Source organism: Oncorhynchus mykiss, chromosome 12 (assembly GCF_057628025.1).
Source record: "Oncorhynchus mykiss isolate SJ-2025 chromosome 12, ASM5762802v1, whole genome shotgun sequence".
NCBI lineage: Eukaryota > Metazoa > Chordata > Actinopteri > Salmoniformes > Salmonidae > Oncorhynchus > Oncorhynchus mykiss.
In genome coordinates this window covers 69,487,314-69,503,919 of record NC_143033.1, presented here as the reverse complement: position 1 = coordinate 69,503,919, position 16,606 = coordinate 69,487,314, and positions in this window count along the sequence as shown.

Here is a 16,606-nt window from a genome sequence, read left to right as displayed (position 1 = left end):
TGAAGAACAAACGGAGCTATTTCGCCTATAAAAATAATATTTTTGGAAAAAAGGAACATTTGCTATCTAACTGGGAGTCTCGTGAGTGAAAACATCTGAAGCTCATCAAAGGTAAACGATTTAATTTGATTGCTTTTCTGATTTCCGTGACCAAGTTACCTGCTGCTAGCTGGACAAAATGCTATGCTAGGCTATCGATAAACTTACACAAATGCTTGTCTAGCTTTGGCTGTAAAGCATATTTTGAAAATCTGAGATGACTGGGTGATTAACAAAAGGCTAAGCTGTGTCTCAATATATTTAATTTGTGATTTTCATGAATAGGAATATTTTCTAGGGATATTTATGTCCTTTGCGTTATGCTAATTAGTGTCAGGCGATGATTACGCTCCCGCATGCGGGATGGGGAGTCAGTAGAGGTTTTAAAGTATAACTCTGACTTGTTTGTTGTTTGTAAACTCTCCTTTCACTTAGTAATACAGGAAATTACCACGACAAACCTAATTCTCCTAACTTGCTACGCTAATAATAACATTCTATCTAGATGTAAATTCGAAATTAGGTCCAAAAGAAATCGTTTGAATTGCTTTTTTATATGCCAATGTCAATTTGTTTTGTAACGAAATAATGAAATGCAATGTCGCCAACAAGTAATACATTTCGATACATGTCGAGTCCAACTATTATCATCAAATTCTTCTTTAACAGAGTAGCTATACAATTAGTTACACGTTCCATCCCTTGAGAGAGGGGATATAAAAAAAGTATGCATTTAAATGCTTATATTGTAGGCTATCATGCCTACTTAATAAAGGTAAAATTGAAAACAAAAAAAATAGATAGGCTACTGTATTAAAAATGCATTGCTTGAAGAGCCATGTGTACCTGTCATTATATTATTCTCTGTTTTGATGATGTATTGGTTCAAATAAGTATTTACATAGCCTATCATTTGAGCAACATTCTCGCGCTCACCTGCACACAAGTAGATAAAAATGCAACATTTCGTCAACAGCTATGCAAGGTGAAGGAACGGAATTTGCAATGCTTCAGTTTCCCTGCTTGAAATATCATTACATATTACCTCAGCCATGGCATTTCAAGGAGGGAGACTATAAAGGTAGGGCATGTAGTGTTAAGGGATTTATCAACTGACTGGCAACTCTTAACGTGTACTTTGTGGTACATCTTATGTGTATAATTGTCCTTTACCCGGTTGTGTATGCTAAATGCAGTGACCGAAAATAGCAAATATATTATCTTTCTCGAACTCACGAGACCCTCAATGAGCTTGCCCAGGTAGGGCAATTTCTTTAACCTGTTAAAAATGGACAATATATGCAGAGACATATTAGAAATATGGCACTGAATACAGGCTGTAGTATTTTATACTGTGAGATCACAAGTTACATTGCATTCGGAAAGTATTCAGACACCTTGACTTTTTCCACATTTTGTTACATTACAGCCTTATTCAAAAATTGATTAAATTGTTTTTTTCCCCCTCATCAATCTACACACAGTAACCCATAATGACAAAGCAAAAACAGGTTTTTAGAAATGTATAAAAAAAATGATAACTGATATTACATTTACATAAGTATTCAGACCCTTTACTCAGTACTTTGTTGAAGAACCTTTTGGAAGTAATTACAGCCTCGAGTCCTCTTGGGTATGACGCGACAAGCTTGTTTATCCCATTCTTCTCTGCAGAACCTCTCAAGCTCTATCAGGTTGGATGGGGATACTTTCAGGTCTCTCTAGAGATGTTCAATCAGATTCAAGTCCAGGCTCTGGCTGGGCCACTCAAGGACATTCAGAGACTTGTCCCGAAGCCACTCCTGCAATGTCTTGGCTGTGTGCTTAAGGTTGTTGTCCTGTGGGAAGGTAAAACGTTTCGACCTAGTTTGAGGCCCTAAGCGCTCTGGAGCAGGTTTTCATCAAGGACCTCTCTGCACTGTTCAGCTATCCCTCGATCCTGACTAGTCTCCCAGTCCCTGCCGCAGAAAAACATCCCCACAGCATGATGCTGCCATCACCATGCTTCACCATAAGGATGGTGCAAGGTTTCCTCCAGACGTGACACTTGGCATTCAGGCCAAAGAGTTCAATATTGGTTTCATCAGACCAGAGAGTCTTGTTTCTCATGGTCTGAGAATTTTTAGGTGCCTTTTGGCAAACTCCAAGCGGGCTATCATGAGCCTTTTTACTGAGGAGTTTCTTCCGTCTAGCGCTCAGGGCCTCAGACTGGGGCGAAGGTTCACCTTCCAACAGGACAATGACCCTAATAAGCACACAACCATGACAACGCAGGAGTGGCTTCGTGACAAGTCTCTGAATGTCCTTGAGTGGCCCAGCCAGAGCCCGGACTTCAATCCGATCGAACATCTCTGGAGAGACCTGGAAATAGCTGTGCAGCAACGTTTCAAATCCAACCTGATAGACCTTGAGAGGATCTGTAAAGAATAATGGAAGAAACTCCCCAAATACAGGTGTGCCAAGCTTGTAGCATCACTCCCCAAATACAGGTGTGCCAAGCTTGTAGCATCACACCCAAGAAGATAGCTGTAATCGCTGCCAAAGGTGCTTCAACAAAGTACTGAGTAAGGGGTCTGAATAATAATCTAAATGTGATATATATATATATATATACAGTGCCTTGCGAAAGTATTCGGCCCCCTTGAACTTTGCAACCTTTTGCCACATTTCAGGCTTCAAACATAAAGATATAAAACTGTATTTTTTTGTGAAGAATCAACAACAAGTGGGACACAATCATGAAGTGGAACGACATTTATTGAATATTTCAAACTTTTTTAACAAATCAAAAACTGAAAAATTGGCAGTGCAAAATGATTCAGCCCCCTTAAATTAATACTTTGTAGCGCCACCTTTTGCTGCGATTACAGCTGTAAGTCGCTTGGGGTATGTCTCTATCAGTTTTGCACATCGAGAGACTGACATTTTTTCCCATTCCTCCTTGCAAAACAGCTCGAGCTCAGTGAGGTTGGATGGAGAGCATTTGTGAACAGCAGTTTTCAGTTCTTTCCACAGATTCTCGATTGGATTCAGGTCTGGACTTTGACTTGGCCATTCTAACACCTGGATATGTTTATTTTTGAACCATTCCATTGTAGATTTTGCTTTATGTTTTGGATCATTGTCTTGTTGGAAGACAAATCTCCGTCCCAGTCTCAGGTCTTTTGCAGACCCCATCAGGTTCTTCCAGAATGGTCCTGTATTTGGCTCCATCCATCTTCCCATCAATTTTAACCATCTTCCCTGTCCCTGCTGAAGAAAAGCAGGCCCAAACCATGATGCTGCCACCAACATGTTTGACAGTGGGGATGGTGGTTAAGGGTGATGAGCTGTGTTGCTTTTACGCCAAACATAACGTTTTGCATTGTTGCCAAAAAGTTCAATTTTGGTTTCACCTGACCAGAGCACCTTCTTCCACATGTTTGGTGTGTCTCCCAGGTGGCTTGTGGCAAACTTTAAACAACACTTTTTATGGATATCTTTAAGAAATGGCTTTCTTCTTGCCACTCTTCCATAAAGGCCAGATTTGTGCAATATACGACTGATTGATGTCCTATGGACAGAGTCTCCCACCTCAGCTGTAGATCTCTGCAGTTCATCCAGAGTGATCATGGGCCTCTTGGCTGCATCTCTGATCAGTCTTCTCCTTGTATGAGCTGAAAGTTTAGAGGGACGGCCAGGTCTTGGTAGATTTGCAGTGGTCTGATACTCCTTCCATTTCAATATTATCGCTTGCACAGTGCTCCTTGGGATGTTTAAAGCTTGGGAAATCTTTTTGTATCCAAATCCGGCTTTAAACTTCTTCACAACAGTATCTCGGACCTGCCTGGTGTGTTCCTTGTTCTTCATGATGCTCTCTGTGCTTTTAACGGACCTCTGAGACTATCACAGTGCCGGTGCATTTATACGGAGACTTGATTACACACAGGTGGATTGTATTTATCATCATTAGTCATTTAGGTCAACATTGGATCATTCAGAGATCCTCACTGAACTTCTGGAGAGAGTTTGAAATATCCAATAAATGTCGTTCCACTTCATGATTGTGTCCCACTTGTTGTTGATTCTTCACAAAAAAATACAGTTTTATATCTTTATGTTTGAAGCCTGAAATGTGGCAAAAGGTCGCAAAGTTCAAGGGGGCCGAATACTTCCGCAAGGCACTGTATATATATATATATATATATATATATATATATATATATATATATATATATATATATATATATATATATATATATATATATATATATATATATATATATATATATATACAGTTGATGTCGGAAGTTTACATACACCTTAGCCAAATACATTTAACTTCACTTGGGTAGGGGGTAGCAGTCGGAATTTTGGAAGCATGCCCAAAGTAAACTGCCTGCTACTCAGGCCCAGAAGCTAGGATATGCATATATTGGTATATTTGGATAGAAAACACTCTAATGTTTCCAAAACTGTTAAAGTAATGTCTGTGAGTATGACAGAACTGATTTGGCAGGCAAAAACCTGAGAAAAATCCATCCAGGAAGTAGGATTTTTTTAAATTGTTGTAGTTTTCTATTGAATGCCTTAACAGTATCCATTGACTTAGGACTCAAATTGCACTTCCTATGCCTTCCACTAGATGTCAACAGTCTTTAGAAATTGTTTCAGGCTTGTACTCTAGAAACAATGAGGGAGTAAGACCAGTCTGAATGAGTGGACCATTCAGTATCCCAGAGCTTTTAAATTTGACATGTTTCTACGAACTTTACGGATACTATTTGGATTTTTCGTCTGCCTGTTGTGACGGCGTTTGAGCCTGTGGATTACTGAACAAAACGCGTGAACAAAACGGAGGTTTTTGGATATGAAGAGAGACTTTATCAAACAAAACAAACATTTATTGAGTAAATGAATGTCTTCTGAGTGCAACCATATGAAGATCATCAAAGGTAAGTGATTGATTTGATCTCTATTTCTGACTTGTGTAACTCTTCTACTTGGCTGGTTACTGTTTGTAATGATTTGTCTGCTGGGCGCTGTTCTCGGATAATGGTATGCATGGCATGGTATGCTTTCGCCGTAAAGCCTTTTAGAAATCTGACACAGTGGTTGGATTAACAAGAAGTCAATCTTTAAACATATGTATAACACTTGTATGTTTTATGAATTTTTATAATGAGTATTTAAGTTTTTGAATTTGGCGTCTGCAATTTCACTGGATTTAGGCCAGGTGGGACCCTATCATCCCATGTACCCTAGTGAGGTTAAACTCAGTTTAATCCTAGTAAAAATTATGTGTTTTAGGTCAGTTAGGATCACCACTCTATTTCAAGAATCGGACATGGTAGAATAATATTCGAGAGAATGATTTATTTCAGCTTTCATGTCTTTCATCACATTCCCAGTGGGTCAAATGTTTAAATACACTCAATTAGTATTTGGTGGCATTGCCTTTAAATTGTTTAACTTGGGTCAAACATTTCGGGTAGCCTTCCACAAGCTTCCCACAATAAGTTGGGTGAATTTTGGCCCATTCCTCCTGACAGAGCTTGTGCAACTGAGACAGGTTTGTAGGCCTCCTTGCTCGCACATGCCTTTTCAGTTCTGCCCACAAATGTTATATGGGACTGCGGTCAGGGCTTTGTGATGGCCACTCCAATACCTTGACCTTGTTGTCCTTAATCAATTTTGCAACAACTTTGGAGTTATGCTTGGAGTCATTGCCCATTTGGAAGACGCATTTGCGACCAAGCTTTAATGTCCTGACTGATGTCTTGAGATGTTTCTTCAAAATATCCACATAATTTTCCAACCTCATGATGCCATCTATTTTGTTAAGTGCACCAGTCCCTCCTGCAGCAAGCACCCCCACAACATGATGCTGCCACCCCGTGCGTCACGGTTGGGATGGTGTGCTTCGGCTTGCAAACATCCCCCCTTTTTCCTCCAAACATAACGATGGTCATTATGGCCAAACAGTTCTATTTTTGTTTCCTCAGACCAGAGGACATTTCTCCAAAAGGTATGATCTTTGTCCCCATGTGCAGTTACAAACCGTAGGCTTACTTTTTTTATGGCAGTTTTGGAGCATTGTCTTCTTCCTTGCTGAGCGGCCTTTCAGGCTATGTCGATATAGGACGTGTTTTACTGTGAATATAGATACTTTTGTACCTGTTTCCTCCAGCATTTTCACAAGGTCCTTTGCTGTTGTTCTGGGATTGATTTGCACTTTTCGCACCAAAGTACTTTATTTCTAGGAGACAGAATGTGTCTCCTTCCTGAGCGGTTTAATGGCTGCGTGGTCTCATGGTGTTTGTACTTGAGTACTATTGCTGGTACAGATGAACGTGGTACTTTCAGGCATTTGGAAATTGCTCCCAAGAATGAACCAGACTTGTGGAGGTCTACAATTGTTTTCTGAGGTCTTGGCTGTTTTCTTTTCATTTTCCCATTATGTCAAGCAAAGAGGCACTGAGTTTGAAGGTAGGCCTTGAAATACATCAACAGGAACACCTCCAATTGACTCAAATGATGTCAATTAGCCTATCAGAATCATCTAAAGCCATGACATCATTTTCTGGAATTGCCCAAGCTGTTTAAAGGCACAGTCAACTTAGTATATGTAACTTCTGACCCACTGGAATTGTGATACAGAGAATTATAAGTGAAATAATCTGTCTGTAAATAATTATTGGAACAATTACTTGTGTCATGCACAAAGTAATGTCCTAACCGACTTGCCAAAACTACTATAGTTTGTTATCAATAGATTTGTGGAGTGGTTGAAAAACAAGTTTGAATGACTTCAACCTAAGTGTATGCAAACTTCCAACTTCAACTGTATATTTTCTAATATAAATTACTGAACATTCTAAAAACCTGTTTTTGCTTTGTTCTTATGGGGCATGAGGGGGAAAAAATGATTTAATCAATTTTAGAATGAGTCTGTAACCTAACAAAATGTGGAAAAATTCAAGGGGTCTGAATAGTTTCCGAAGGCACTGTAACATCTCTGAAATTGTTGCATGTTGCATTTATATTTTTGTTAATTATAGTTGGTTCAGCGTTGCTTTTGGTATTTTAACCTGTTTGTCATGAACGCGTCTGGTGGGGATAGACAAAATCAACATGAGCCCGGCGGACGCACAAGCGGAGCCGGTTTGTTTAGCATGCAAAACGGTTACGTGTAACATTCTACCTGCTGACGAAATGCAGTGGTATGTAAAGCCAGTAGTTTTTGAAAGTGTAAGACTTGGGGTTTTCATTAATATCCACAACCACAAAGTAAAAATATTATGCCTATATCATAAAAAAATAGTTTCTGTTTCTGCCTAGAAGGCCAGCATCCCTGAGTCACCTCTTCACTGTTGACGTTGAGACTGGTGTTTTGCGCGGACTATTTAATGAAGCTGCCAGTTGACAGACGTTTTTACATAACACTGCATTTCGTCATCTATCCCCATAGGTAGAACGCAACAGTCACCTATTTAGATGGTTAGCTCAATTGTCGTGAATTCTGTTTTGTAGCCATCTTCTCACATGGTTTGGAACATAACTGTTATATACAGTAGCTGTGGCTAGCCATCTTTCAGGGCAGAGCCCCACCTGTGATGATGCCCTATTTTTAGCAGAAGCTAGGCTTTTCTGTTTTTCATGTTATTTTGGCATTAATATGTGTCCCATATCACTTTGCAAACAATGTAAAAAACAATATATCATTGAGTTAATAAGGCCGCATACAAACATGAACTCTTATTGTTTTTTTTGAGTAAGGCAGCTCCAAAATGCAGGTATTTCAGCCTAGCTCCGTGCTTTCTGTGGTGGTGGGGTGAGCCAGCAGAAATTATGGAGCATTGCGCCGTGATTGGCTCAGTGTTCTGTCACTCATTGTGACAGTACATCATCGCCAGGTTTAAGTGCTTAGTAAGGATAGACATCCAAAATTTCAGCCCTTTGGGTCCTGCCATTGAGTTATATTACAAGTACCCTTCCAAGAAGACTCAAGGTCATTGGCCACAGATAAAATGTAGTCGAATCACGTTATATGTACAGTAGCTTTGATTGGACTGATCATGTCAACATCTTACTTTCAAAGTCTTAGCTAGTAGTCATCATGAATCAAGTCGACAATCTGCTAGCAAATCCTTTTTAATCCTTGTCATATAAAGAGAAATAATGACGAGAAATTATAGATTAAACGTATACTCATCAGCCATTGCATATAAACATTACACAACAAGTTGGAAAACGCAAATTCAACAATGAGTTGTTTGGAAGGAATCAGTGGGTAACTAACAGCATTGCAACGCAACCACTAATGTTAGCCTGCTATTCAATGGAGTGGCTGTGTTTTTTTCAGTTTCCACCATAAATCCAGAGAATGCCCGACTTTGATGACTAAGTTTGATGACAAAATTTGCCCACAAATGACCGCTGTACCACCTCCGTAGAGTGAGTCCAAAAATGTATTGTGTGCTGCTGCATAAATGATGTAATATGCAAAGGAGATATGTATACGGTAGCTAAGAAAGTAATACTATGTGTATGTTGTGAGGAAACTGTTAGTAGCCCGTGTGCCTCACCCTAATAATTTGGTCTATGTTCACCAACGAGGTATTGTGGACCGGTGTGTGCTTGTTTGCCAACTTTTTTTGTACAGCTTTGACAGTGAAACTGGTAGTAGTGGTGGCACTTGGCTTGCGTGTGCAAATTCAGCACACACAACATTCTATAATATAATTGTGTTATTTGACGTGTCAAATTAAAGGCTTATTTAACACGTCAAATAGTATTGTATGATGTGTCTCTTTTCTGACTTACAAAGACCCAAATGACGTTCAATATGCCTCACCCTAATAATTTGGTCTGTTTTCACCTCTTAATTTCACCAACTGTTCTAACTTGGTGGTGCACATGTAGTCTATAGCCTGTTTTAGAGAAATGTAATCATTCAATTATTGTAAGAGCTTTCATTGTTTGTTTATATGCCCCCTTTATTTATCCTACGGTTCTGACTTGATGTACAGGGAGAACACTGTGAGAACGGCCCATGTTCTGAATTCTGTCACTGTACATTTCAAAAGTGCTGAACAAATCAAATCAGCCCTGGCGTTTCTAACACACCGGCCCCAATTAGCCAGATAATGATCATTATACTAAAAAATACTGTTTTAAAACAGGCCCATTAGGCAAAAAATGGCATTTCATTTAGCAGATTTTTTTAGCAGTCAACCCCTGGATATTGGTTACACCTACTTTTAAAACCCCGCTTTACCTTAAACTTACCAGGCCTATTGCAACCATCGGTGGCAACCAGATTATCTGATCTTTCGTTAAACCTTCAATGATGATAGAAAGCATGTGCATGCTTGAACACGGAAAGTGTTCCGAGTCCAACAAAATGGAATAGAAATATTCCGTCAAGTTTGGAATGACACAATTTCATTTATACAACATCTAAAGACCTGCGTTAATATACTGAGAGCTTGGCCATGTGTTATCCACTGCAGAATGAGCAGAAGTTTCTCAAAACCAAGTTAAATCTTTCTATAGCATTCTATTTACATAAAAATAGAGATTTGGTTAAAAAAATGAACTTGTCCATTAACATGCAGGTGACTAATTTCCTGTTAGTAGCCTTTTAAGAAATCCATTGTTAACGCCCAGCTACATGGTAGCCCTTTCTTGAAGTCAAATACCAAAAGCACCCTATTTGGGCTCATGGGTAGAATGCTATTAATGTAAAGCGTCTGTGTGTAGCTGGTGAGATGAGTCAGGCGCAGGACAGCAGATATGAGTAATGAAAGCAATTTTACTCATATATCACAATACACATCTTATAAATACAAGGCCGCAATACAATAAACAATTACTCACAAACAAACATGGTTGAACAGAGGGTTAAACAAGTAATTGGGGAATTTAAACCAGGTGTGAAAGACAAAGACAAAACAAATGGAAAATGAAAAGTGGATCGGCGATGGCCAGAAGGCAGGTGACGTCGACCGCTGAACGCCGCCCGAACAAGGAGCCTTGCACTGGGTGCACACCGAGCAGGAGGAAACATAAACCCTCACGTCCTTGGCCAAGGTGGACCACCAGTACTTCCCACTAAGGCAATGCACCATCTGACCGATGCCAGGATGATCAGAGGAGGGTGACGTGTGGGCCCAATAGATCAGACGGTCGCAGACAGCAGACGGAACAAAAAGATGCCCAGCTGGACACTGGGAGGGAGGGGGCTCTGTGCGTAACGTCCGCTCGATGTCCGCGTCCAGCTCCCACACCACCGGTGCCACCAGGCAAGAGGCCGGAAGTATGGGAGTGTGATCCATGGACCGCTCCTCTGTGTCATACATCCGGGACAGTGCGTCTGCCTTAGCGTTCTGGGAACCTGGTCTGTAGGACAGAGTAAAAACAAAACGGGTAAAGAACTTGGCCCACCTTGCCTGGCGAGGGTTCAGTCTCCTCGCCGCCCAGATGCGTTGGCCCACTCCAGGGCTTTGCCTGAGAGGCAGGAGACGAGGGCAGACACGCTCTACCGCCAGAGGGAGGGCATCTGCTCCTGCTGACTCCATTCGCAGGTGAGTAATTCTGTAAAGTGTCTGTGTGTAGCTGGTGAGATGAGTCAGGCGCAGGACAGCAGATATGAGTAATGAAAGCAATTTTACTCAAATACATCACAATACGTCTTATAAATACAAGGCCACAAATTCGGACCGCAATACAATAAACAATTACTCACAAACAAACATGGGAACAGAGGATTAAATAAGGAACACGTAATTGGGGGATTGAAACCAGATGTGAAAGACAAAACAAATGGAAATTGAAAAGTGGATCGGCGATGGCTAGAAGGCCGGTGACGTGAACCGCCGAACGCCGCCCAAAAAAGGAGAGGGAACGACTTTGGCGGAAGTCGTGACAATTAATATGTTTAATCTTTTCATAATTCATGTTTATTGTTTTCGTGACAGATATCCTCTGTTTCTATGTCAAACTGTTTTGTAGTTTTTCAGTCTTCTGTGATGTATATAAAGTGTAATACTGCGATACAAACTTAAAATGTAATACATTTCAAATCTATATCTGACATGGTACAGGTGTCTTGTTTTTTTAAGCCCATAGCAATGCATGTGAAGTGTATACTTTTGTTTCAAAGTAGATTTGTTTAAAAGACAACCGAGAATCCATCTGTGACCCTGATTCCGCCGACTGTTGTAAAAGGTTAAGTTCTGCCCTTTGGTTGCAATTGACCCACATGCTTTCCATGGTAAGCAAGTCATTATGTGGTTATGATGGACTGTGACTGCTACTTACATCAAAGTAAACCTGGGTCAAATACAAATGTCATACAGTACTTTGACATTTGAGCTGTGCTTCGTTTGCGTAACTGTTTAGGCATATTACTAATATTGGTGATTTTCTGGTAACAGAAGTCACAGAAAGTGGTGCTTATTGAAACATTTCCGAAAGACACCACAATATAATCATTACTCCATGTAATTTTTGTTAATGGCCATCTTACCATGTTGTTACAGTAACTTTTTACTTGAAGGGGGTATACATAAGACATTTATAACACCTGAAGGAATCAGTTATAACACTTAATCAGTTATGAATATTGCAGTATGGGGAAGAGAGAGTAGATGAGGGTAACACTAATGTAAAACAGTGGTATTGTTTATTTGTTACATTATAAAAGACAAGTTGATATACTTAACATGTAATGTCAATTTCTTTATTTGAAACAAAAAAGTCAGTTGATTTTTGATGAGGAAAACAGAGTGACAATTGTTCATGATGGTTTGCATTCACCCTGGGGTCTCTATTGCTGAGTTACAAACCATCTTTACTATCTTATGGCACAGGCAATGCTGGCCTGCAGGGAGATTCAATCGATCAACCAGGTAGTTTGGGACACTTCTACACCACATACCCCTCTCTGAGTGGTATTGAATAAAGAGAATGGATCATGACGATTCAAAAATTAAAACCACTACACCACAATTTTGTTGTATTAGCACTTTTTTTTTACTGCACACAATGTAAAAATGTCTGCACATTTGTGAATCCTTGCATTGGGTAACAGGATTTAGATAGCCCATCTCTATATGCTCTACTGACTATCTTGCATTATTCAAGTGTGCAACATTATGTGCGATATGTTTTGGTTGAAAAGCTCCTGTATACTTTGAATATCTTGCTTACTTTTATGTACTACTATATACACTATTGTATTAATGGTATGTTATTATCTGCACACACATGCAGAGTGAATGTGGCTTTGGCCACATTGACACCCAATGCAATTCAAAAAGATCTGCCAACATATGCAGCCCGTAACTTTTTTACTTGACACAACTACGCAGGATTGCCATTTTTCAAAGCTAATCGTGTCCTTGCATTTGTCCCAAAGCCACTCCTGCGTTGCCTTGGCTGTGTGCTTTAGCGTCGTTGTCCTGTTGGAAGGTGAACCTTCGCCCCCAGTCTGAAGTCCTGAGCGCTCTGGAGTAGGTTTTCATCAAAGATCTCTCCGTATATCTTTCCCTCGATCCTTGACTAGTCTCCTAGTCCCTGCTGCTGAGAAACATCCCAACAGCATGATGCTGTCACCACCATGCTTCACTGTAAGGGCTTGGTTTTTGCTCTGATATGCACCGTCTGTCAAAGTTTCTGTGTTATTTGATTGTAGTTTCCTTAGGTTACCGCAGGAGGGCACCCTAATCCTGTTTTCTAGTTTCCAGGTTACCCTGATTATTACTTATTGGATTCACCTGTGTTAAATTACCTTCTCTGTTCACCTGGTTGCCTTGTTATTTAGGTGCCTCAGTTGGCCTGTATTTTTTGCCTAGGTCTCATTTTCTTAAAACTGATTTGTTGGTTAAGGGCTTGTAAATAAGCATTTCACTGTAAGATCTACACCTGTTGTATTCGACGCATGTGACAAATACAATTGTATTTGATTTGGCCGGTGTAGGTAAATGTCTGCAAAAAAAGCATAATTAAATTGTTGCCAGAAGCACAGTTACAGTCACCAACGATATGGATAACCTGAAAATAGCCTTACCAGCTCTGCTAGGGTGAGTAAAATGGTCAGAGTGAGGTGTTCTCTCATTTGTGTCTGCAAGTAGCTAACAATCTAGCCAACTTTAGCCAGTTCGCTTGGGTTCTTGACTGCGTTGTGAGGTCAGAACTCGGATCAAACCCTACTGCTCGGGCCCAGCGAAACGCTCAAACGGACAATCTGGCAATAGCTCTGAATATACGAATGCTCAGAGCGCAATTTGAGCGCACTCTGGCACTCCGAGCTCACTGGCACTCCAGATTGAATTTACGAACATACCAGTAGCTGGTTAATTCGCTCTGTGATCGAAAGAACCCGAGTTTTCATCAGGATATTCACGACTGTGTTTATTTGTCTGCTTTAAGCCTATGATTTTGAACTTAATTGACATTGGAAGTTATAGGTCTACTGCTGCATTGGCCTATAAATTCTGACAACCCAAAGATTCCTAGATGCCCTTCCAGATTCCTTCCACCTACACTTAACATCGTTGTTGCCAACATGGATAATATCCCTATACTCGCCAGTTTTAGCCTTATCCAGCCCGATCTAAATATTAGCCTTTACGTCAGTAGCCTTGCCCAATAGTAAACCGTGTTTGACCGCAGGATGATTTTTTAAAGTCTGCGAGAAATGGAGTTGTCAATGACTAGGGTTTTCAATTTGTCAGAGCTAATGTGGGAGGCTTCAACGGCCCAGACCCCGTAACGGGTGGAGGAGGAGAGACCAGAGCAGGCTCTGCCTCTGACTCGTGCCTAAATGGGGGAAAAAACGGTTGAAAAGTTTCTGGCTGAATGAGCGACTCAGGTTGAGCCTTCCAACAGCATTTCCTTCCAGAGGCCATGAGAAAATTGTTGGGACTGTGCAAGGGGATTTATACTACTATCTGTGCTTATTGATGGCACATATGCTGTTTCATCCTTTCCTACACTTAAATTACCCATGCCTAATGATTGTCTGAAGCTGGGCTTGTAGCACGGCTATCCTCATAAGGCATAGTTTTCCTGTATATTATGAGTACAGCGACTGCAATTAGATGGCTTAATGTTACTACTTAGCTTCAGCTGGTGAAGGTGCTACAGAACCATGTCCAGATAAAGCATCTGGGATGAAAAAGTTGAATGAAAATAGTTGAACGACTGGAAAATAAAAATATAAAACAGTTATTAAAAATGTTAAAGTAAAAACCGTAAAAGTTGGCAGGTAGCAAAGTAGCATCAAACCGCACAGCAGCACTGAAACAAGTCCGGAAGTTGTGACCAGAAATGGCACAATGGGACATAAGTATTCGGACCCTTTAGTCAGTACTTTGTTGAAGCACCTTTGGCAGCGATTACAGCCTAGAGTCTTATTGGGTATGATGCTACAAGCTTGGCACACCTGTATTTGGGGAGTTTCTCCCATTCTTCCCTGTAGATCCTCTCAAGCTCTGTGTGGTTGGATGGGGAGTGTTGCTGCACAGCTATTTTCAGATCTCTCCAAAGATGTTCGATTGGGTTCAAGTCTATGTTCTGGCTGGGCCACTCAAGGACATTCAGACTTATCACAAAGCCACTTCTGCATTGTCTTGGCTGTGTGCTTAGGGTCGTTCTGTTGGAAGGTAAACCTTCACCGCAGTCTGAGGTCCTGAGTGCTCTGGAGCAGGTTTTTTATTAAGGATCGCTCTGTACTTTGCTCCGTTAAACTTTGACTCGATCCTGACTAGTCTCTCAGTCTCTGCTGCTGAATAACATCCCCACAGCATGATGCTGCCACCACCATGCTTCACCGTAGGGATGGTGCCAGGTTTCCTCCAGATGTGACGCTTGGCATTCAGGCCAAAGAGTTCAATCTTGGTTTCATCAGACCAGAGAATCTTGTTTCTCATGGTCTGAGAGACTTTAGGTGCCTTTTGGCAAACTCCAAGCGGGCTGTCATGTGCCTTTTACTGAGGAGTGTCTTCCATCTGACCACTCTACCATAAAGGCTTAATTGGTGGAATGCTGCAGAGATGGTTGTCCTTCTGGAAGGTTATCCGATCTCCACAGAGGAACTCTAGATCTCTGTCAAAGTGACAATTAGGTTCTTGGTCACCTCCCTCGACACAATCCTGTCTTGGAGCTCCACAGACAATTCCTTCGACCTCATGGCTTGGTTTTTGCTTTAACATACACTGTCAACTGTGGAACCTGTCGTTGAAATATTCAGTCAATAATATTTCTAAAATGCCGGAGCTTGTGAGTTAAAATAGATTTTATTACAAAGTAACAAAAGCCAAGCTGGTTCATGAAGCAACTGATCTTTCCAGTCTCGGCACTCTCCTTTTATACAGTTTTACCCTTACATAACATACATAGTCACTCCACTTTATGTAAATAATTAATACCCTTTAGCCTTGGCCACCATTATCTTTCAGTCTCGCTTCTGACTTGTTTACGCTTTCTTATTGGCACAGACATTAGGGCATAGATTCTATTGGTGGCGTGACCATAACAATGACACAAAAATAAACAGAAATGCACACTCTAAATGCAGGTGTATGTCTAATGATGATTAACCGTCATAACTGATTAACTAATGTTCCTGTCCAAAAGCCTTCACAAATCCAAGCCTATGGTGCCTATAAATGATTAAGAGGTTAACCAATGTTCCTCTCCAAAGGCCTTCACAAGACCAAGGCTGACCCAGAATGACTAGGCTTGTGTTGATCCAGCTTTGCACTATCACATGGATTCTGCTTACATTCAGCTTACATATGGTTAACCCTATATTGATTCTGCTTACAACTTCTAAGACAACAGTGTAGGTTCTGGAATATTCCCGATAGATCGTATATAGACAGGTGTGTGCCTTTCCAAATCATGTCCAAACAATTAAATTTACCACAGTTGGACTCCAATCAAGTTGTAGAAACATCTCAAAGATGATCAATGGAAACAAGATGCATCTGAGCTCAATTTCGTATCTCATAGCAAAGGGTTTGAATACTTATGTAAAAAAAGGTATTTCAGTATTTTATTTGTAATAAATTTGCTGAAATTGATAACCTGTTTTCGCTTTGTCGTTATGTGGTATTGTGTGTAGATTGATGAGGGGGGAAAGTCGAGGGGTCTGAATACTTTCCGAAGGCACCATAATTAATATTAGGATTTTTCTTAACAAAAACCAATGTAATTCAATGTCCCCAAGTTAGCGCACTCTACATTTCATGCCCAAATAATCTCAAATGAAGTCGTTTGAATTTTGAGTCTGTATTCAACTTTAAAAGAATCCTCAATACACCTTACAAGAAATTAGCTTTAAACCAGAATTTTCTTCCCTGAGGTGGACCTTCTGACTCATCTGGGAAGGGGTGGACCAATGATTTCAGGACCTTGACTTCAGGACACTGACTTGAATGAAGTAAATCATGTTCCACATTTAAATAATACAACAAGCATGGAATTCAAAGGAACAAATACCCCCTGTCATTTTACAAGATAAAACTCAGTAACAGTAGAGTGCATTTACGCATCTATACCGCGAGCCGGGCGACGT